The sequence below is a fragment of the Populus trichocarpa genome, chromosome 19 (genome assembly GCF_000002775.5).
Source record: "Populus trichocarpa isolate Nisqually-1 chromosome 19, P.trichocarpa_v4.1, whole genome shotgun sequence".
NCBI classification, from domain to species: Eukaryota; Viridiplantae; Streptophyta; class Magnoliopsida; order Malpighiales; family Salicaceae; genus Populus; species Populus trichocarpa.
In genome coordinates this window covers 7594621-7618002 of record NC_037303.2, presented here as the reverse complement: position 1 = coordinate 7618002, position 23382 = coordinate 7594621, and the positions used below count along the sequence as shown (strand labels likewise).

At 38.0% G+C, this 23382-nt stretch overlaps 1 pseudogene; it reads left to right on the top strand.

Moving 5' to 3' along the window:
- LOC127904802 (uncharacterized) overlaps window positions 1-23382 on the top strand; it is a 30185-nt pseudogene that overhangs the window by 4231 nt on the left and 2572 nt on the right.

Sequence of the window (23382 nt, the reverse complement as noted above, 5' to 3'; positions counted from 1 at the left end):
AACGGAATGCAAGGATCTTTGCTGGAATGTCTAGAACTCCGAATTTGGTCCTTAATCAAATCGAATGTATCATTCGTGATAAGCTTGATTTGATGAGGAATATCGTACCAACAAATGAAAACACAAGGATCCAACGAGCTTGGAGGGTGAATACCATAGATTCTTAATCTGTTAGTTAGCTGGTTGTATTGGTTTCCCTAACGAATCTAGTGAGGTTTCAGTTTTACGGTCGGTGGCTAGCCTGTAGCCATCTGTTTTTTTATGTTTCTGTTATCATTGTAAATCTGGGGTATGCCCCTTATAATGTTTGTATCTTCTTCTTTTAATACATACGTCAACTTACCAAAAAAAAAAAACATTACTTGTGGCCAAAAGAGTTAGTAATCCATTCGGATCATGAGTCTTTGAAACATATGAGAGGACAAGGTAAGTTGAATAGGAGGCATGTAAAATGGGTTGAATTCATTGAAACTTTTCCTTACGTAATCAAGTATAAGCAAGGCAAATAGAACATTGTAGCTGATGCACTTTCGCGCTGGTATGTTCTTTTACACACCATGAATACTAGATTGTTAGGCTTTGAATATGTGAAGGAATTGTATGATAATGATTCTGACTTTGCCGAGATTTATAATGCATGTGGACATTCAGCTTTTGGTAAGTTTTATTTGATGGATGGTTATTTGTTCAAAGAGAATAGATTGTGTGTTCCTGCTAGTTCTTTGCATGAATTGCTTGTTCGTGAAGCACATGGGGGTGGTTTAATGGGTCACTTTGGGGTTGAGAAAACCTTGGATGTATTGCATGAGCATTTCTATTGGCCAAAGATGAAAAGAGATGTGCAATGAATTTGTGAACAGTGCATTGCTTGTAGAAAGGTAAAATCTAGAGTACAACCGTATGGACTATATACACCATTACTTGTGCCTACTGAACCTTGGGTAGATATCTCTATGGACTTTGTTTTAGGTTTACCTAGGTCAAAGAAAGGTAGAGACTCTATTTTTGTTGTGGTTGATATGTTTTCTAAAATGATGCATTTCATTGCATGCAATAAAACGGATGATGCATCTCATATCGCAGACTTGTTTTTTAGGGAGATTGTACGTTTGCATGGCATTCCTAAGAGTATAGTGTAAGATCGTGATGTTAAGTTCCTTAACTACTTTTGGAAGACCTTATGGGGAAAGTTGGGAACTAAACTCTTATTTTCGACAATATGTCATCCTCAAACAGATGGACAAACTGAGGTAGTGAATAGAACATTATCCCAACTTTTACGTGCTATAATTCAAAAGAATTTAAAAAGTTAGGAAGAATGTTTGCCTTTTGTTGAGTTTGCTTATAATAGAAATGTGCATTCGACCACTGGTTTTTCTCCTTTTAAAATTGTTTATGGTTTTAATCCTCTAATTAAATTCCTTTGCCTTTTAAAGAAAGGGTAAGTTTAGATGGTGAAAAGAAGGCAAAGATGGTGAGACAACTCCATGAGGGAGTTCGACTGCAAATAGAGAAAAAGAACAGACTTTACGCTTCTAAAGCAAATAAGGGACGTAAACTGGTTGTTTTCCAACCCGGTGATTGGGTTTGGGTGCACATGCGTAAGGAACGATTTCCTAACCAAAGAAAATCAAAATTATAGCCTCGTGGTGATGGTCCATTTCAGGTTTTAGAGAGAATCAATGACAACGCATACAAAATTGACCTTTCAGGTGAGTATGGTGTTAGTGCTACCTTTAATGTTGCTGATCTTACATTGTTTGACACAGATTTTGATTCGAGGTCGAATCCTTTTAAGGAGAGAGGGGATGATGTGGACCAGCCCAGAAACACCAGTAAGGACCCATTACATGTTCCAAATGGTCCAATGACTCGGTCCAAGACAAAGGCATTGAAAGAGGCATTGAATGCATTGGTTTTGAATGTTTCAACCAAGTCAGAATTGAATGGTCCATTAGAGTATCAAGAGGAGACCCTAGTACATCTTGTCCATGTGCAAGAGGGGTTCAATACAATCTTATTTGAGCCATGAGGTGAGGACAGCAAAGGAAACAAAAGAATCCTACTACAACTTGGAAACAACATGGGTGGCTACCTTTTCCTTTTGTTTCTAGGATTAAGGGGCTGCATGGAAGGCTATAAATAAGCCTTGAATCAGTTCTGTAATATTTTATTTCCTTCTCTTCTTCTCATGACAGAACACGGATTTAATATTAGGGGCTTTATTTTATTTTGTTAGCTACAGCCCAAGGCTTGTTTGGGCTTAATTAATACTTTGTTTTCAGTTAGGATCCAAGGCTTGTTTGGATTAAGTTATGGGCTTTTCAGTTTAGGGTTTTGGATCAGTTTTGAGTGGACCTCATATAAGTCCACATAAGGGGTCCATTAGGGTTAATTTTTCAAGAACTATTTAAACTCATGTAAGCCAAAATTTCGGCAGCTTTGATGATAATTACTTTTGGATTTTTTTAGTTTTAACGTGTGAGAGTGATTCTTGCATTCTTCAGTTCTTGAACGAACTGAATCTGACTTATCAAAGATTAACTGGTTTCGTGGCGTCATTCTACTCATTCCAATAGTGTTGGTGCCTTGGGGCAGGTTTCTATTGTGTCACACTCCTATCAGATCTATTTCGGCTTTCCGGGATCAGATCTCAATATTGATTGTGGGTTGCGTGACCACGTGATCACGAAGTTCGCATCAATTACATAGGACTTCAATGTTAATGTATATATTTTGTAGCCAATTCAAATTAGCACAAGTGACATTGATTTTATTCATGAAAGGAAAATTATAAAGTGATTATAATTATGATGATTATGATTGTAATGAAATCTATGATTAACTTTATATTAAAACCTAACCAAGTAAAGGAGAAGAAAGGGATACAATTATAATTCTACCCCTATCGCCAAACCTAACTAAGTATTTGGGCTTTTTAATTTTACCCCCTCACATAAAATATTAACTTTATATTAAAACTAAAACTCTAAATTAAATTAATTATATAATTAGATTAGGATTAATTAAAATACTTAATTAAACTATATTTTTAAAAAATAATTTTCCTAAATAAAGATAGTTCTTTAAGCCAACAAACTTTATTTGATTAATTCTAAAATTGTTTAGGATATGAATAAGAATTCAATACGATAAATTTTCTTAATAAATTTTGAAAGATTTTAAAATTACTATTTCAACTACATTTATGTCTTTTAAAAAACCTACTAGTTGTAGTTGAATGATCAAGTTTATTTATTTTGTGTTTTCATTGTTATTGGTGCTAATTATGAATTATTTTTATGTGTAAACCAATAACTTCTTGATTCTTTTTAATTTGGTGTTTGCTCCAACCAAGTCTAGTTGAATTTTTCAAAAAAAAAATAGGGAAAGGATGTTACGCCTCCACCAGCGACACCAACATTACTTAAGTGCCTAGCCAATACCTCGTGTCCTAGGCAAGGAAGATATTGCCCTGTTACAGCAAGGCCAGCTTGGATGACGTGCCTGGGGCGGTTGAAGGTTGTTGCCTCTCACTATTATGGCATCCACCTATTACAACCGGTGACAAGAAGAAGAAGAAAGGGATATAATTATAATTCTGCCCTATCTAAGTATTAGAGTTTTTTTTAAGGGGTATAATTATGATTTTACCCTTGCAAATATAAAATATTAACATTATATTAAAATTAAAGCTCTAAATTAAATTAATTAGAGTTATTAAAAATTATATAATTTAATATTTTTATTTTAGAAATGTTTTTAATGTTGTAACACCCCGTAATTTTTAAACATCATAACAGAATTTTAAGCCTTGATCTCAAAGAAAAATAGGATGATTTTTTTTTTCATTATTAAATCCCATCGTTTAGTCATTAAGAACTCTATTGGAATTCTAGTAGAGTTTCCTCTAAAATAAACATTCTCAAGTTATCGACACCTATATACATAACAATATCACAAACTCGCATTGTTCAATATCCATTCACAACACAAAGTCAAGAGTAAACATCCTCTACTCCATTAAATCATTCATTAGATTCACACAACAAATATATTATGAACTCTTCAATAAGTTACATCAACAATTATAGATATAAGATCATTTACAATATATTTGCATATGTAGTTTATTTACTATAAAAGGGTAAATTGAAAATCAAATTATAATATAATAATTGAAATCAAGAGCTAAGTTACTTGCATAATAAATTCTCATTTATTTATATTATAAATGGATCGACATCCTTTAATATATTTTAAAAAATCTATCATGTCCCACATTACATTTCCATTACTTAAATTAAAAGAACTATAAGGAAATCTTATTGCTCTGTTCAAGTTTGAGTAGCACCTAAAATAAAAAAATATATATATACAACATAAGTATACAATGACATAATGCGCTAGATATTAAATGCACACATTAATAATTTACTTCATTATTCCAAGATTGACAGTGTAAATATAATTACATAATCCTTTTTCCACTCATCAACGAGATCGTTTGGATCCAAATCCAAGTTAACATGAATTTACTGGATAATTTACTATACTATACCTTATATAAGATATGAAATATTACTTCTTAGTCTTGACTAAATCCCTTCAACCTCGTATTAATAATCACTTCCTCTTTTATAGCTTGTATTAGGTCATTTCTCTTTCTTTCTTTTATACAAGTCCCTTTACTTTATCCTTACTTAATTATCCTTAATATTACAATCAAAAGATCATACTTACTAATTCCACATACTTGTTGTATGTTCTTTTGTTTAAAGTAATTTAGAGATGAAATTTCATGCTTTCTAAATCCCCCTAGAAGGTTCATTATCTGTGATGTTTTTTTGTGTCATCATGTTTCATTATCAAGTTCTCAAAGTAATGACTTGTAGTCCTACCATAAACCGGAGAGAGAAAGAGAGAGATAGAGAGAGAGAGAGAGAGTGGTGTTGTCGGAGCTACATCTACTCCGTCCACCGTTGGATTGTTCTCATTTCTGACTATGTTGCTCCTTCCAACCTTCTCTCAACATTGACCGAACGGATTTGTTATCCAATCAACGAGGTAAGAGATATTAATCTCGCAATATTTCTACTATTCTGCATTTTCAGTTCTGGAACTATGAAGAAGTGGTGAAGTTGCAGCATAGTGAATGGATTGTCATAGACATGAAGGCCTTTGCCATATGTGAAGATTAAATCACAATTCTTTGGAAAAAGTTTCATTTTTTCTTGCTAGTTTCAGAGTGGTTTGTCGTAGCTTGATCTCCTTTGTTCACCGTTGGATCGTTACCATTTTTGAGTATGTTGTTCTTCGGAACCTACTCTACATCTTGACCGAACGGATCATTGTTATAATCAGTGTGCTGGGAGCTATTGGCCTCGTAATTCTGTAATTCTCTCCTTCCTTCATGAACTATTCTGCATCTTGTTGTTTATGAGTTAGGTTGCTGTTATTTCTGAGTTTAGGTTGCTTCTTGGACTCAGTTTATCTTCTTAGAATTTTGTTCTCTCTAGTATTTGTATGCTACCATAATGTCTCTATGTTCTTCTGTGGAAAATGTTCCAATGGTTAGCTCTAACATTGAACAACACAATCAAGTTAAGTCTGGACATACATTAAGATTAGAATTGCAAGATATGTTGAATAGCCATGCGATGAGGATTTCTCAATTTCAAGCTGATTCTGATGTTAGTATAGAGAACCACTCTACTGTCCAAGCTTCTAATGTTGTTCCAGAAATGAACCATGTGTTGGGTTCTAAAGTTGATGAGGTGAAGGTAGGGTCTCATCAACAAGAACAACTAAAACCTAGACCCAAATTGAATTTTTTAACTGCTTTGAAGGGTTCTGATGTTGATGACAATGAGGGTAGCAAGACCCTTGGCATTAGTTCAGTCCGTAATCTGCACTTTGCTCCCCCTACTACGACGGATGGTCGTGTGACAGTAGCTCCTCCACTTGATGTGTTTGAAGATGGCTGCGAATTTTGGAAATCCACCCTAGTTGGTCATTTTGTGGGGCAGAAATTACCGTATCCCGTGGTTAATTCTATTGCCAAAAGAATATGGAGCTCCTACGGTCTATCAGAAGTTTTGTCTTCGGATAACGGTTTCTTCATCTTCAATTTTGATTCTGTTGATCATGCCACTAATGTGCTGGAAAGAGCCCCATGGCACATGGCCAACAGGCCTTTGGTGCTTAAACGTTGGCAGCCGAACATGCAATTTTTGAAAGATGATTTGGCCAGAGTTCCGGTATGGGTTCGGCTGTATAATGTCCCTCTCGAGTATTGGACTATTAAGGGGTTGAGCTGTGTAGCGAGTGCTGTTGGAGTCCCCCTTCATGCGGATCATACGACATTGTTGCGTAAAAGGCTTAGTTACGCAAGAGTTTGCGTTGAGATAGATGCTTCGAAGACGTTGGTTAAGGAATATGATCTTCGCTGTCCAAATGGGTTATTCATAACAATTTCAGCTGAGTACGAATGGATACCGTCGAAGTGCAGTAATTGCAATGTCTTTGGACACACCACAGCGCTATGTGCTACTAATAACATTGATAATCTTAAAGTGGTGGCAGAGGGTAAGAGGAATCTAGGAGCTATGAACTCTAAATCTGCGGATAACAAGCAGAATCAGTTTCAGTGGCAGGTAGTTGGTAAACGAAACAAGGGTTCTGTGAGTGGGGAGAATGCCCCCTTGGCATCTAAAGTGGTTAATTGTAATGAGAATGGTTGTTCAACATCTGGTATAAATATGTCTGATTGTAAGATGATTGATCATGCGGCATCAGATGTGCACAATGCTGCTTGTCATGAAGATGAAAATCCTTCCTCTCCTCTTGCCTTGAAGAGTTTACGAGAAGACATGAATCAGGAGCAAAGGGCTGCAAGTACTGCTTTAGATCAAGATATGGACGCAATGGGAGGTGATACAGATGGGGAACAAACCGATAAGGAGTCAACATCAACGATCCTGACAACCCCTCAAACCCTGAATTCCACCGAAAGGGAAACTGTTAATCAGTTAGCTATTAAGGCTAGAGACTCTCTAGAGAAAAAGAAAAAGGGTTCAAAAGCCTCTTCAAAGAAGCATAAGAAATCTGGCTCCTCTCCAGGAGGCACGTCAAGGTAATCTTTGTGTTGCTGTTTGTACTCCTCTCTATTTTCCTATGATTATTGGATGTTGGAATATTAGAGGTTTGAATGATCCTATAAAGCATTCAGAATTGCGTCGGCTCATCCATCAAGAGAGGATAGCTCTTTTTGGTCTGGTTGAAACTCGAGTTAAAGACAAGAATAAAGATAATGTTACTCAACTTCTTCTGCGTTCTTGGTCCTTCTTGTATAATTATGATTTCTCTTGTCGTGGGTGTATTTGGGTTTGTTGGAATGCTGATACGGTGAAGGTGGATGTTTTTGGAATGTCAGACCAGGCTATTCATGTTTCTGTCACTATATTAGCTACCAATATCAGTTTCAATACTTCAATTATTTATGGAGATAATAATGCTTCCTTACGTGAGGTATTATGGTCTGATATTGTGAGTCGTAGTGATGGATGGGAGTCAACCCCGTGGATTCTTATGGGTGATTTTAATGCTATCTGCAACCAGTCGGACAGGTTAGGAGGGTCTACTACGTGGGCTGGTACTATGGACAGATTGGATACATGTATTCGAGAAGCCAAAGTAGATGATCTTCGGTATTCAGGTATGCATTATACTTGGTCGAACCAATGTCCTGAGAATCTGATTATGCGGAAACTAGATAGAGTGCTTGTCAATGAGAAGTGGAATCTGAACTTTCCATTATCGGAAGCGAGATTTTTGCCTTCGGGTATGTCAGACCATTCTCCTATGGTGGTAAAGGTTATTGGCAATGATCAGAACATAAAGAAACCATTCAGATTCTTCGATATGTGGATGGATCATGACGAGTTCATGCCCTTGGTGAAGAAGGTATGGGACCAGAATTCAGGGGGTTGTCCAATGTATCAGCTGTGTTGCAAACTAAGAAAGCTAAAGCAGGAATTGAAATTTTTCAATATGGCTCACTTCTCCAACATTTCAGATAGAGTGAAAGATGCAAAAAACGAAATGGATAAGGCTCAACAGGCTCTGCATACAGCGCATGAGAATCCAATTTTGTGCATGCGAGAAAGGGATGTTGTTCATAAATACGCTTCTACCGTCAGGGCTGAAGAGAGTTTTTTCAAACAGAAGGCAAGGATACAATGGCTTAGCTTAGGGGATCAGAATACTAGCTACTTTCACAAATCAGTAAATGGAAGACAGAATAGGAATAAGCTTCTATCACTTACAAGGGAGGATGGAGAGGTTGTCGAAGGACACGAGGCAGTCAAATCAGAAGTAATTGCATACTTCCATCGTGTGTTAGGAGTGATCAGATGCCTAGGGTTCTGAGCGAGGAAGTGATGGAATCGGCAATTAACTTGAAACTGTCTTCAACGCAACAGCATGTACTCGCACAAGATGTAATAAGGGAGGAGATTAAGCATGCTATGTTTAGTTTGAAGAACAACAAAGCCCCTGGTCCGGATGGCTTTAACGCAGGTTTCTTCAAAAGAATGTGGCACATAGTTGGGGAAGATGTAATCAACGCTGTTAGATCCTTCTTTCAGAGTCGTAGAATGCTTAAAGAAATGAATGCTACATCCATTTCCCTTATTCCTAAAGTTGCTAATCCTACAAGGTTGACAGATTTTCGTCCTATATCTTGCTGCAATACAGTGTACAAATGCATTGCTAAGATTCTAGCTGGGAGAATCAAAGTTGTTTTGCCATCCTTAGTTGGTCCATATCAGACTGCTTTTATCTCAGGACGGAGAATCAGTGATAACATTCTTTTGTCTCAGGAACTAATGAAAGGCTATCATAAATCTACGGGACCTGCTCGTTGTGCTATGAAAGTTGATCTGATGAAGGCTTATGACTCGGTGCGGTGGGATTTCGTTGACGCTATGTTAATAAAAATGGGATTCCCTAGAACAGTCATTGATTGGATCATGGTTTGTGTTACATCATGTCAATTCTCTATCAACGTCAATGGTGAGCTTGCAGGTTACTTTCAAGGGGGAAGAGGGCTGAGACAAGGGGATCCATTGTCCCCATATTTGTTTGTCCTATGTATGGAAATCCTGTCGGGGCTATTCTGCAAGATGAGTGCCAACCAAGAATTCAAGTTCCACTGGAGATGCAAGAAGGACAAAATTTCTCATCTTTGTTTTGCTGATGACTTGATGATTTTTAGCAACGGGGATGTAAACTCAATTCGTATGATCAGAACTGTGCTCACAAAGTTTCAAGATCTATCAGGTCTGTATCCAAATCCAAACAAAAGTGACATCTTCTTGAGCGGTGTGTTAAATGCTGAGAGGGAACAAATTATTCATATTCTTGGGTTTAGAGAGGGGGAGCTCCCTATGAAATATTTGGGAGTACCTCTTCTCTCGTCCAGACTAAAGGCTATTTATTGTAAGGGCCTCGTGGATCGAATCACCTCTAAAGTTCGACATTGGACTTGTAGAGCACTCTCGTATGCAGGACGGGTACAACTGATTAATTCAGTCTTATTTTCCATACAGGTCTATTGGGCATCTCTCTTTCTCTTACCTGGACAAGTAATTAAAAATGTGGAGCAAATTATGAAATCCTTTCTTTGGTCAGGTTCAGATATGAGAACTACTGGGGCTAAAGTGGCTTGGGATCAGGTATGTCTTCCAAAAAAGGAGGGGGGGCTAGGAATAAAAAGCATAACAGAATGGAACAAGATTGCTTTGTTGAAACACATTTGGAACCTGTGCAATGACTCAGATGGCTCAATATGGTCTACTTGGATCAGATCCAATCTGTTGTGAGGTAGGAATTTCTGGACAATCAAGACGCCACAGAATTGCTCTTGGGCTTGGGGAAAGATTCTAAAGCTCAGATCCTTAGCATGGCCGAAGATGAAGTACATCATAGGAGATGGAATGACAACCTCTCTATGGTTTGATAATTGGCATCCTCACAGCCCACTCGCGGATTCTTACGGGGAAAGATTCATCTATGATTCAGGTATGGCCAAGAACGCGAAGGTGAATGTGCTAATTCTGAACTCAGAATGAAAAACTCCTACCACCCAAGCTATTGGCTGGCACCCCATTATAGAAGCTATTCCTTCCAATTCTAATCCTAAGATGGGGCAAAAGGATGAGATAGTTTGGTTGGACTCGCCAAATCACAGATTCTCGGTCAAAGTAGCTTGGGAACAACTAAGACGTCATCGTCAGATGGTTGAATGGCATGACATTGTGTGGTTTAAGAATGTTGTTCCAAGACATTCATTTCTTCTATGGATGGCTGTCCAACAGAAACTCACAACTCAAGATAAACTTCATCGGTTTGGTATACATGGTCCCAATAGATGCTCACTCTGTCTCCGCAACAATGAGGATCACAACCACTTGTTCTTTGAATGCTCCTATACTAAAGCGATCTGGTGGGATGTTTGTGACAGATGCGAATTCCAAGAATGACAAAAGGCTGGGATGAATGGATTCGATGGGCCACTGTCTCTTGGCATGGCAAGAGTTTCGTCAATTTTTCTCGTAAACTGAGTTTTGCAGCTACAGTGTATCATGTATGGCAAGAACGGAATGCAAGGATCTTTGCTGGAATGTCTAGAACTCCGAATTTGGTCCTTAATCAAATCGAATGTATCATTCGTGATAAGCTTGATTTGATGAGGAATATCGTACCAACAAATGAAAACACAAGGATCCAACGAGCTTGGAGGGTGAATACCATAGATTCTTAATCTGTTAGTTAGCTGGTTGTATTGGTTTCCCTAACGAATCTAGTGAGGTTTCAGTTTTACGGTCGGTGGCTAGCCTGTAGCCATCTGTTGTTTTATGTTTCTGTTATCATTGTAAATATGGGGTATGCCCCTTATAATGTTTGTATCTTCTTCTTTTAATACATACGTCAACTTACCAAAAAAAAAAAAAATGGAAGTGAATTTGTCTCTCAGGTATGCATTATATAGTTTCCTAAATAACATACACCATCTTGTGTGTGATTGATAGTTTCCCACAATTTTAGTTAGTATCCCAAGTAGTTGTCTATATATATTGATCATGAAATATCTATCGCATTATCTATACATCTTTTTCTTAATATCTATTAAATTAATGTCTTGTTTGTCAGCACAATACCTTTCCATAATTCCTTAAATTACTGTACTTTAATTACCCAATAATCCCTAAAATAGTCCTCATTTCTCACATTGAGCAATGAAACAACCATTTTGATGCACCCTCAATATTATTTCAAAGACGACAGTAGACTTTATACATTACACTATTGAAATAGCTTTTCAAAACAGAATAGCCCCAATACTGTTTCATAAATAGTCTTGAAATTTATTTGATAAATAATTGAAATGACCTTTCCTTTTACACTCATGTATACTTTCAAAACAACCTTAAAATCATATCTAACTCTGCTACCAAAACAACCAACATCTTAATACATTTAAATCATCAATCATTAATCATCATTAGTGTCGCACATGTGCGGTGTCGTAAATATTGTCCTCTTGAAACGGGATCTTTGTGGTGATGGATGAAAAGAATATGGAATTATTGTTTCTTATTAGAAAAAAAGAATGTAGTCGCTATTTAGTATTTTGGTCACTAGAAACCCTAACTAGTCTTAGATTTTAGATTAGAGGACTAGTTGTGTATAGGGATGATGTATCACTCCTAGTACACCTTACCTTTTAGAACACATTGCCATAACTTCAAAAAATGATCATCTTAACATCAAAGCTTATAAAACATTACTACATACCAACACTTAACACTTCAATGAACAAATTTAATCCTTCAACTAAACTTTAAACAAAACACACACACACACACACACACTAAATCATGTCTTAAATCACATAATGAGCAGGGGTTACCTAATCATGAATCACAGGCTGGTTGCCCGAATAGAGACCATCCGTTAAAAAACCTAGATATTTCTCTTTACAATACCTACAGTATAAAGTCTTTTAAAAGACTTTAAAAAATAAGTTTTTAAAGATAAGAAACTAAATGGTGAGTATTTGAAAGTTGATACTTTGTGAAAAATATCAAAGATATTTCACAAATGATCTTTGTTTATGATGCGAATCTCATGATCACGCAACCCATACGCAAAGACATCGATTCCCGGAAAAGCCAAGTAAATCAGGTTTGATAGGAGTGTGGCACAAAGATAACTTTTACCTAGGCACCAGCACTATTGGAAACGGTAAACCCCCACCCAACGAATATTGATTCACGAACGAGAAGTATTAGGATGACGCCACGAAGCCAGTTGTTCTTCGATAAGTCATTTTCAGTTCTTTAGAGAACCATGGAAGGGAGATTATCTCACCAACATCACACACAAAGTGCGGCAAACAAGAATTTTATTAATCTGAATTGTCTAACTTACATGTCTGGTTATGCCTTTATTTATACTAACTCTAGACTTAAATAAACCCTAATGGAACCCCCTTAGGTGGACTTATATTAAGCCCACTTATAATTGACCCAAATAAGTAATAATAACCCAAAGACTAGGAAGAAAATAATAAAAATAATAAAAATCCAAAAATTACCATCCTAAATATGCTAGAATCAGATTTGTCACCTTTAAGAAGTCCCAAATAGACTAGGAAATCTGATTTGAAGGTAGAATTTTTTCTGAAGTCTTCTTTCCTTTTTGTAGCTAGGATGAATAAGGAATCCTTGTAAGAAAAGGATTCTGAAATAATTATGAATCATTGCAACATTTGAAAACTATGTTGCAGCCCATTAAAGATCTTTGTAGAATTAGTAGATTTCCAAAATAAGCTGCCACATCCTTTTAGAAAAATTCTAGCCAAATAGGAAGTCCACGAGTCAAAAGGAAGTAAATAACAAAATTCATACAGCCTCTGTTGACCCGTATTGAGATACCTTTCTGAACTCCAATTGACCTGAACATTTAACCCAAGGTAGGACAACATGTCAGGAGACTCCATGTAAAATGTCAGCTAGATCCAACGGTCGGATTGAGAACTATGATTGTTTCCGTAAAACTGGATAGTTGCACATTTTAAGTCAAAATCCGAATTTGACCATCATATCATTTTAGGCGACCTGCCCGTGGTTCGTGTTCGGGTGATCTGCCTGTACTCTCTGATTGGGTGACTTGCCGTGGTCTCTGATCGGGTGACCTGCCCGTGTTGTGAAAATAACTAAGATTTTTCATGGAAGGTCTCTATTCATATGACCATCCCATGGTTCATGATCGGGTAACCTGCCCGTGGTGTGAAAATTATTTAGGATTGTTCATGTAAGGTCTTTCTTCGGGTAACCAACCCATGGTTCGTGATCGGGTAACCTGCCCGTGGTGTGAAAAATATTTAGGATTGTTCATGTAAGGTCTTTCTTCGGGTAACCAACCTATGGTTCGTGATCGGGTAACCTGCCCGTGGTGTGAAAAATATTTAGGATTGTTCATGTAAGGTCTTTCTTTAGGTAACCAACCCATGGTTCGTGATCGGGTACCTACCCTTTGTGTGAAAAGTATCTAGGATTTTTTACAGATGGTCTCTGTTCGAGCGACCAACCTGTGGTTCATGATTAGATAACCTACCTGTAGTGTGAAAAATATCTAGGATTTTTAACGAATAGTCTTTTATTAGATCTTCACATAAAGAGCTTTGGCCTCCATTTTTTCTGAGATGATCGAACTTCTTATTTTCTTTGTCCATGCACTTTTTGTACTGGATTTTTAATGGTTCACATTTGATGCGAACCTCTTGAACATGCGCGGTCAAGCAACCTACACGTAAAGACACCAATTCCTGGAAAGCCAAGTAAATCGAGTTTGATAGGAGTGTGACACAAAGATAACTTGTACCTAGACACTAGTATTATTGGAAATGGAAACCCCCACCCAACGAATATTGATTCGCGAACGAGAAGTAGAAGGATGACGCCATGAAGTCAATTGTTCTTCGATAAGTCATTTTTCAGTTCTTTAGAGAACCAAGGAAGGGAGATTATCCCACCAACACACAACAAGAACGACAAAAGAAGTTTATTGATCTAAAAATTGCATAACCCTTACATGTCTGGTTATGCCTTTAGTTATACTGGCTCTAAACTGAAACAAACCCTAATGGAGCCTTTATGTGGACTTATATGATGCTCACTTACAATTAAACCCAAATAATATAAATAAACGCTAAACTAAAAAGAAAATAACAACAACAACAACAATAAATCCAAATTTAATATCCTAAATATGATAGGATTAGATTTGCTGCCCTTTAGAAATCCCATAAAAGTTAGGAGAATCAAATCTGAAGTTGTCTCCTCTTTAGTTTCCTTGTTTGCAAAGTATTCTTAATTGACTTGGAAACTTATTTAATAATAAATTCCTACTATAATAAAGCTAGAATAATTGTTTTTATACACCATAAAATATCCTTGTAAACTATGTTGTTGCCCATTAAATATGCAGTTCATACCACACATGAAAACTATGTTGTTGCCCATTAAATATGCAGTTCATACCACACATGAAAACTATGTTGTTGCCCATTAAATATCCCTGTAAGACTAGGAAATTCCCAAAACCAGATGTCACATCCTTGTAGGAAAAGAATCCTAGCCAAATAGGAAGTTCACAAGTCAAAAGGAAGTAAATAAAAAAATTTATACAGCCTCTTTTGACCAGTATTGTGATGCCTTCTCGAACTTCGATTGACCTGAAATTTTAACCAAAGGTAGGACAACATGTCAGGAGACTCTATGTATAATTTCAGCCTGATCCAACTGTTGGATTAAAAATTATGACTATTGTCGTGTAACTGGACAGTTGCACATTTTACGTCAAAATCTGAATCTGGTTGTTTTTTCATTGCCTGGATCGTATCACATGGTATTTCTTTATAACATCAAAATTTACAGGTCCAGGTAGATTCTTTTCGTCCATACTAGTCAAAATTCAGGCTCTTCATTTTAAACATAGCAGCACCAGAGAGAGAGAGAGAGAGAGAGATAGAGAGAGAGAGAGAGTGGTGCTGTCGGAGCTACATCTACTCCGTCCACCGTTGGATTGTTCTCATTTCTGACTATGTTGTTCCTTCCAACCTTCTCTCAACATTGACCGAACGGATTTGTTATCCAATCAACGAGGTAAGAGATATTGATCTCGCAATATTTCTACTATTCTGCATTTTCAGTTCTGGAACTATGAAGAAGTGGTGAAGTTGCAGCATAGTGAATGGATTGTCATAGACATGAAGGCCTTTGCCATATGTGAAGATTAAATCACAGTTCTTTGGAAAAAGTTTCATTTTTTCTTGCTAGTTTCAGAGTGGTTTGTCGTAGCTTGATCTCCTTTGTTCACCGTTGGATCGTTACCATTTTTGAGTATGTTGTTCTTCGGAACCTACTCTACATCTTGACCGAACGGATCATTGTTATAATCAGTGTGCTGGGAGCTATTGGCCTCGTAATTCTGTAATTCTCTCCTTCCTTCATGAACTATTCTGCATCTTGTTGTTTATGAGTTAGGTTGCTGTTATTTCTGAGTTTAGGTTGCTTCTTGGACTCAGTTTATCTTCTTAGAATTTTGTTCTCTCTAGTATTTGTATGCTACCATAATGTCTCTATGTTCTTCTGTGGAAAATGTTCCAATGGTTAGCTCTAACATTGAACAACACAATCAAGTTAAGTCTGGACATACATTAAGATTAGAATTGCAAGATATGTTGAATAGCCATGGGATGAGGATTTCTCAATTTCAAGCTGATTCTGATGTTAGTATAGAGAACCACTCTACTGTCCAAGCTTCTAATGTTGTTCCAGAAATGAACCATGTGTTGGGTTCTAAAGTTGATGAGGTGAAGGTAGGGTCTCATCAACAAGAACAACTAAAACCTAGACCCAAATTGAATTTTTTAACTGCTTTGAAGGGTTCTGATGTTGATGACAATGAGGGTAGCAAGACCCTTGGCATTAGTTCAGTCCGTAATCTGCACTTTGCTCCCCCTACTACGACGGATGGTCGTGTGACAGTAGCTCCTCCACTTGATGTGTTTGAAGATGGCTGCGAATTTTGGAAATCCACCCTAGTTGGTCATTTTGTGGGGCAGAAATTACCGTATCCCGTGGTTAATTCTATTGCCAAAAGAATATGGAGCTCCTACGGTCTATCAGAAGTTTTGTCTTCGGATAACGGTTTCTACATCTTCAATTTTGATTCTGTTGATCATGCCACTAATGTGCTGGAAAGAGCCCCATGGCACATGGCCAACAGGCCTTTGGTGCTTAAACGTTGGCAGCCGAACATGCAATTTTTGAAAGATGATTTGGCCAGAGTTCCGGTATGGGTTCGGCTGTATAATGTCCCTCTCGAGTATTGGACTATTAAGGGGTTGAGCTGTGTAGCGAGTGCTGTTGGAGTCCCCCTTCATGCGGATCATACGACATTGTTGCGTAAAAGGCTTAGTTACGCAAGAGTTTGCGTTGAGATAGATGCTTCGAAGACGTTGGTTAAGGAATATGATCTTCGCTGTCCAAATGGGTTATTCATAACAATTTCAGCTGAGTACGAATGGATACCGTCGAAGTGCAGTAATTGCAATGTCTTTGGACACACCACAGCACTTTGTGCTACTAATAACATTGATAATCTTAAAGTGGTGGCAGAGGGTAAGAGGAATCTAGGAGCTATGAACTCTAAATCTGCGGATAACAAGCAGAATCAGTTTCAGTGGCAGGTAGTTGGTAAACGAAACAAGGGTTCTGTGAGTGGGGAGAATGCCCCCTTGGCATCTAAAGTGGGTAATTGTAATGAGAATGGTTGTTCAACATCTGGTATAAATATGTCTGATTGTAAGATGATTGATCATGCGGCATCAGATGTGCACAATGCTGCTTGTCATGAAGATGAAAATCCTTCCTCTCCTCTTGCCTTGAAGAGTTTACGAGAAGACATGAATCAGGAGCAAGGGGCTGCAAGTACTGCTTTAGATCAAGATATGGACACAATGGGAGGTGATACAGATGGGGAACAGACCGATAAGGAGTCAACATCAACGATCCTGACAACCCCTCAAACCCTGAATTCCACCGAAAGGGAAACTGTTAATCAGTTAGCTATTAAGGCTAGAGACTCTCTAGAGAAAAAGAAAAAGGGTTCAAAAGCCTCTTCAAAGAAGCATAAGAAATCTGGCTCCTCTCCAGGAGGCACGTCAAGGTAATCTTTGTGTTGCTGTTTGTACTCCTCTCTATTTTCCTATGATTATTGGATGTTGGAATATTAGAGGTTTGAATGATCCTATAAAGCATTCAGAATTGCGTCGGCTCATCCATCAAGAGAGGATAGCTCTTTTTGGTCTGGTTGAAACTCGAGTTAAAGACAAGAATAAAGATAATGTTACTCAACTTCTTCTGCGTTCTTGGTCCTTCTTGTATAATTATGATTTCTCTTGTCGTGGGCGTATTTGGGTTTGTTGGAATGCTGATACGGTGAAGGTGGATGTTTTTGGAATGTCAGACCAGGCTATTCATGTTTCTGTCACTATATTAGCTACCAATATCAGTTTCAATACTTCAATTATTTATGGAGACAATAATGCTTCCTTACGTGAGGCATTATGGTCTGATATTGTGAGTCGTAGTGATGGATGGGAGTCAACCCCGTGGATTCTTATGGGTGATTTTAATGCTATCCGCAACCAGTCGGACAGGTTAGGAGGGTCTACTACGTGGGCTGGTACTATGGACAGGTTGGATACATGTATTCGAGAAGCGAAAGTAGATGATCTTCGGTATTCAGGTATGCATTATACTTGGTCGAACCAATGTCCTGAGAATCTGATTATGCGGAAACTAGATAGAGTGCTTGTCAATGAGAAGTGGAATCTGAACTTTCCATTATCGGAAGCGAGATTTTTGCCTTCGGGTATGTCAGACCATTCTCCTATGGTGGTAAAGGTTATTGGCAATGATCAGAACATAAAGAAACCATTCAGATTTTTTGATATGTGGATGGATCATGACGAGTTCATGCCCTTGGTGAAGAAGGTATGGGATCAGAATTCGGGGGGTTGTCCAATGTATCAGCTGTGTTGCAAACTAAGAAAGCTAAAGCAGGAATTGAAACTTTTCAATATGGCTCACTTCTCCAACATTTCAGATAGAGTGAAAGATGCAAAAAACGAAATGGATAAGGCTCAACAGGCTCTGCATACAGCGCATGCGAATCCAATTTTGTGCATGCGAGAAAGGGATGCTGTTCATAAATACGCTTCTACCGTCAGGGCTGAAGAGAGTTTTTTCAAACAGAAGGCAAGGATACAATGGCTTAGCTTGGGGGATCAGAATACTAGCTACTTTCACAAATTAGTAAATGGAAGACAGAATAGAAATAAACTTCTATCACTTACAAGGGAGGATGGAGAGGTTGTCGAAGGACACGAGGCAGTCAAATCAGAAGTAATTGCATACTTCCATCGTGTGTTAGGAGTTGATCAGATGCCTAGGGTTCTGAACCAGGAAGTGATGGAATCGGCAATTAACTTGAAACTGTCTTCAACGCAACAGCATGTACTCGCACAAGATGTAACAAGGGAGGAGATTAAGCATGCTATGTTTAGTTTGAAGAACAACAAAGCCCCTGGTCCGGATGGCTTTAACGCGGGTTTCTTCAAAAGAATGTGGCACATAGTTGGGGAAGATGTAACCAACGCTGTTAGATCCTTCTTTCAGACTCGTAGAATGCTTAAAGAAATGAATGCTACATCCATTTCCCTTATTCCTAAAGTTGCAAATCCTACAAGGTTGACAGATTTTCGTCCTATATCTTGCTGCAATACAGTGTACAAATGCATTGCTAAGATTCTAGCTGGGAGAATCAAAGTTGTTTTGCCATCCTTAGTTGGTCCATATCAGACTGCTTTTATCTCAGGACGGAGAATCAGTGATAACATTCTTTTGTCTCAGGAACTAATGAAAGGCTATCATAAATCTACGGGACCTGCTCGTTGTGCTATGAAAGTTGATCTGATGAAGGCTTATGACTCGGTGCGGTGGGATTTCGTTGACGCTATGTTAATAAAAATGGGATTCCCTAGAACAGTCATTGATTGGATCATGGTTTGTGTTACATCATGTCAATTCTCTATCAACGTCAATGGTGAGCTTGCAGGTTACTTTCAAGGGGGAAGAGGGCTGAGACAAGGGGATCCATTGTCCCCATATTTGTTTGTCCTATGTATGGAAATCCTGTCGGGGCTTTTCTGCAAGATGAGTGCCAACCAAGAATTCAAGTTCCACTGGAGATGCAAGAAGGACAAAATTTCTCATCTTTGTTTTGCTGATGACTTGATGATTTTTAGCAACGGGGATGTAAACTCAATTCGTATGATCAGAACTGTGCTCACAAAGTTTCAAGATCTATCAGGTCTGTATCCAAATCCAAACAAAAGTGACATCTTCTTGAGCGGTGTGTTAAATGCTGAGAGGGAACAAATTATTCATATTCTTGGGTTTAGAGAGGGGGAGCTCCCTATGAAATATTTGGGAGTACCTCTTCTCTCGTCCAGACTAAAGGCTATTTATTGTAAGGGTCTCGTGGATCGAATCACCTCTAAAGTTCGACATTGGACTTGTAGAGCACTCTCGTATGCAGGACGGGTACAACTGATTAATTCAGTCTTATTTTCCATACAGGTCTATTGGGCATCTCTCTTTCTCTTACCTGGGCAAGTAATTAAAAATGTGGAGCAAATTATGAAATCCTTTCTTTGGTCAGGTTCAGATATGAGAACTACTGGGGCTAAAGTGGCTTGGGATCAGGTATGTCTTCCAAAAAAGGAGGGGGGGCTAGGAATAAAAAGCATAACAGAATGGAACAAGATTGCTTTGTTGAAACACATTTGGAACCTGTGCAATGACTCAGATGGCTCAATATGGTCTACTTGGATCAGATCCAATCTGTTGCGAGGTAGGAATTTCTGGACAATCAAGACGCCACAGAATTGCTCTTGGGCTTGGGGAAAGATTCTAAAGCTCAGATCCTTAGCATGGCCGAAGATGAAGTACATCATAGGAGATGGAATGACAACCTCTCTATGGTTTGATAATTGGCATCCTCACAGCCCACTCGCGGATTCTTACGGGGAAAGATTCATCTATGATTCAGGTATGGCCAAGAACGCGAAGGTGAATGTGCTAATTCAGAACTCAGAATGGAAAACGCCTACCACCCAAGCTATTGGCTGGCACCCCATTATAGAAGCTATTCCTTCCAATTCTAATCCTAAGATGGGGCAAAAGGATGAGATAGTTTGGTTGGACTCGCCAAATCACAGATTCTCGGTCAAAGTAGCTTGGGAACATCTAAGACGTCATCGTCAGATGGTTGAATGGCATGACATTGTGTGGTTCAAGAATGCTGTTCCAAGACATTCATTTCTTCTATGGATGGCCGTCCAACAGAAACTCACAACTCAAGATAAACTTCATCGGTTTGGTATACATGGTCCCAATAGATGCTCACTCTGTCTCCGCAACAATGAGGATCACAACCACTTGTTCTTTGAATGCTCCTATACTAAAGCGATCTGGTGGGATGTTTGTGACAGATGCGACATTCCAAGAATGACAAAAGGCTGGGATGAATGGATTCGATGGGCCACTGTCTCTTGGCATGGCAAGAGTTTCGTCAATTTTTCTCGTAAACTGAGTTTTGCAGCTACAGTGTATCATGTATGGCAAGAACGGAATGCAAGGATCTTTGCTGGAATGTCTAGAACTCCGAATTTGGTCCTTAATCAAATCGAATGTATCATTCGTGATAAGCTTGATTTGATGAGGAATGTCGTACCAACAAATGAAAACACAAGGATCCAACGAGCTTGGAGGGTGAATACCATAGATTCTTAATCTGTTAGTTAGCTGGTTGTATTGGTTTCCCTGACGAATCTAGTGAGGTTTCAGTTTTACGGTCGGTGGCTAGCCTGTAGCCATCTGTTGTTTTATGTTTCTGTTATCATTGTAAATCTGGGGTATGCCCCTTATAATGTTTGTATCTTCTTCTTTTAATACATACGTCAACTTACCAAAAAAAAAAAATTCAGGCTCTTCTAGAAAAAGCCTTTCTCACCATATATGGTACCTCATAGTTTGGTGCCCATTTACTTTGGTCTTCTCTCGATGCCAGTGAGATCTTCTTCAACACCAAATCTCCTCTTTAAACACCCATAGCCTGACCTTTGCTGTTAAGTTGGTTCAATTTGTGTGATTTCAATTTTGCAAGAACCGAAATAAGGTGAGACAAGGGGAAAAACCTAAGTTTGAGTGAAACACGAGCGACGTGAGGATATTTTATACCACTAACCAATTTTGCAAGTACCATCATGTCAGATCAAAACAACACACCACCCCCTCCCAAGAGTTTAAGTTCCAAATGTAAGCCATGATGAAGATTATGGAAATAATGAATTTCGTGATGGGGAACATGTGTGACAAATTGAGAAGGAAGAGAAACGGAGGTTACGAGTTTCAAATATTTATTATCATAATGCTTTTATGATGTTAGATAAAGAGTGCGAGGCTAAACGACTTGCAAAGGTTTATAAATAAAGAACGTGAAGAATAGAGAGCTTGTTTAGCGCTTAAAGGATAAAAAATGAAAGAGGGCATCAATTGTTATCATTCAAAAATATATACACAAGTGGAAGGCAAGGCTTGCTTATTTGAAATTATTATCGGCTACTATATTCATACAATGTTGTTGCAAGCAAGTGCGTGCAAGAAAAGAACTCCAAAGGCTTCAACAAGAGGCGTAAGGAATTGTCAATTAAACCTGTTTGTGATTCGAGGATGAATCATCTTGAAGAGAGAGGGAATGATACGATCCAAGTAAGGTCAGATTCAAACTTTTGCGTAAAATTTCATACCATCCAGTTTTACGCTATTGAGCGTAACTCCAAATGCAACTGTTGGATCGAGCTGAAACTTTACCAGAAGATTCTAGAGGTATTTGTCTATGTTGGAATAAACTTTCAGGTGATACAGAGTTTGAGAAGGACTTGCTAAATCAGGATCTATGCCACCCACTCCAATGGCCATACGATGGCAAGGCAAATGCAAAGATGAGGGTATTTCTGGTTGACCATGGAGAGAGATTGTGTAGACTATGTCAAAAAGTGCCATAAGCGTTAGATATATGGTGATAAGATAAATACACCTCTGGCACACCGCTGTTCAATATGACCTCGCCTTAGCCTTTTGATATGCGGGTTCAGATATTATAGGGTGAATCAATCCCAAAGCGAGCAATGAGTATAGATTCATTTTGGTGGCCATCGACTACTTCACTAAATGGGTAAAAAGCCTACTCTTGCATCCATGTAACACATAAAATAGTCAAGAGATTCATTGAGAAGGATTTGATCTATCATTATGGTTTGATGCGAACCTCGTGATCACGTGGTCACGCAACCCATATGCAAAGACACCAAATTCCCGGAAAAGCCAAGCAAATCAGGTTTGATAGGAGTGTGACACAAAGATAACTTGTACCTAGGCACCAGTACTATGAAAATGAAAACCCCCACCCAACGAATATTAATTTGCGAAAGAGAAGTAAGGATGACGTTACGAAGTCAGTTGTTCTTTGATAAGTTGTTTTAGTTTTTTTAAGAACCAAGGAAGGGAGAATATCTCACCACTCACACACAAAGTTGCGGCACAAGATGTATATTAATCTGAAAATTTTGTAGCCTTACATGTCTAATTATGGCTTTATTTATACTGATTCTAAACTGAAATAAACCCTAATGAACCCCCTTATGTGGATGAGATCCACTTACAATTGACCCAATTAAGTAATAATAAACCAAAGACTAAGAATAAAAATAATAAAAATCTGAAATTAATATTCTATATATGCTAGAATCAAATTTGTCACCCTTAAGAAGTCCCAAATAGACTAGGAAATATGATATGAATGTGGAATTAATTTTGAAGTCTTCTTGCCTTGTTGTGTTTGGTTTCCTTATTTTGAATGGACAATTAATGAAGAAAATCTCTATCTTTTATACTTGCCAATTTAGTTTCCTTCCTTGAAACCAAAATGTCATTAAATACCACCAGCCATTCTTTCCTTGTGTAGTTAGGATGAATAAGGAATCCTTGTAAGAAAAGGATTCTGTAACATTAATGAATCATTGCCGCACTTAGAAACTATGTTGCAGCCCATTAAAGATCCTTGTAAACCTAGGAGATTCTCAAAACAAGTTGTCACATCCTTGTAGGAAAACGATCCTTA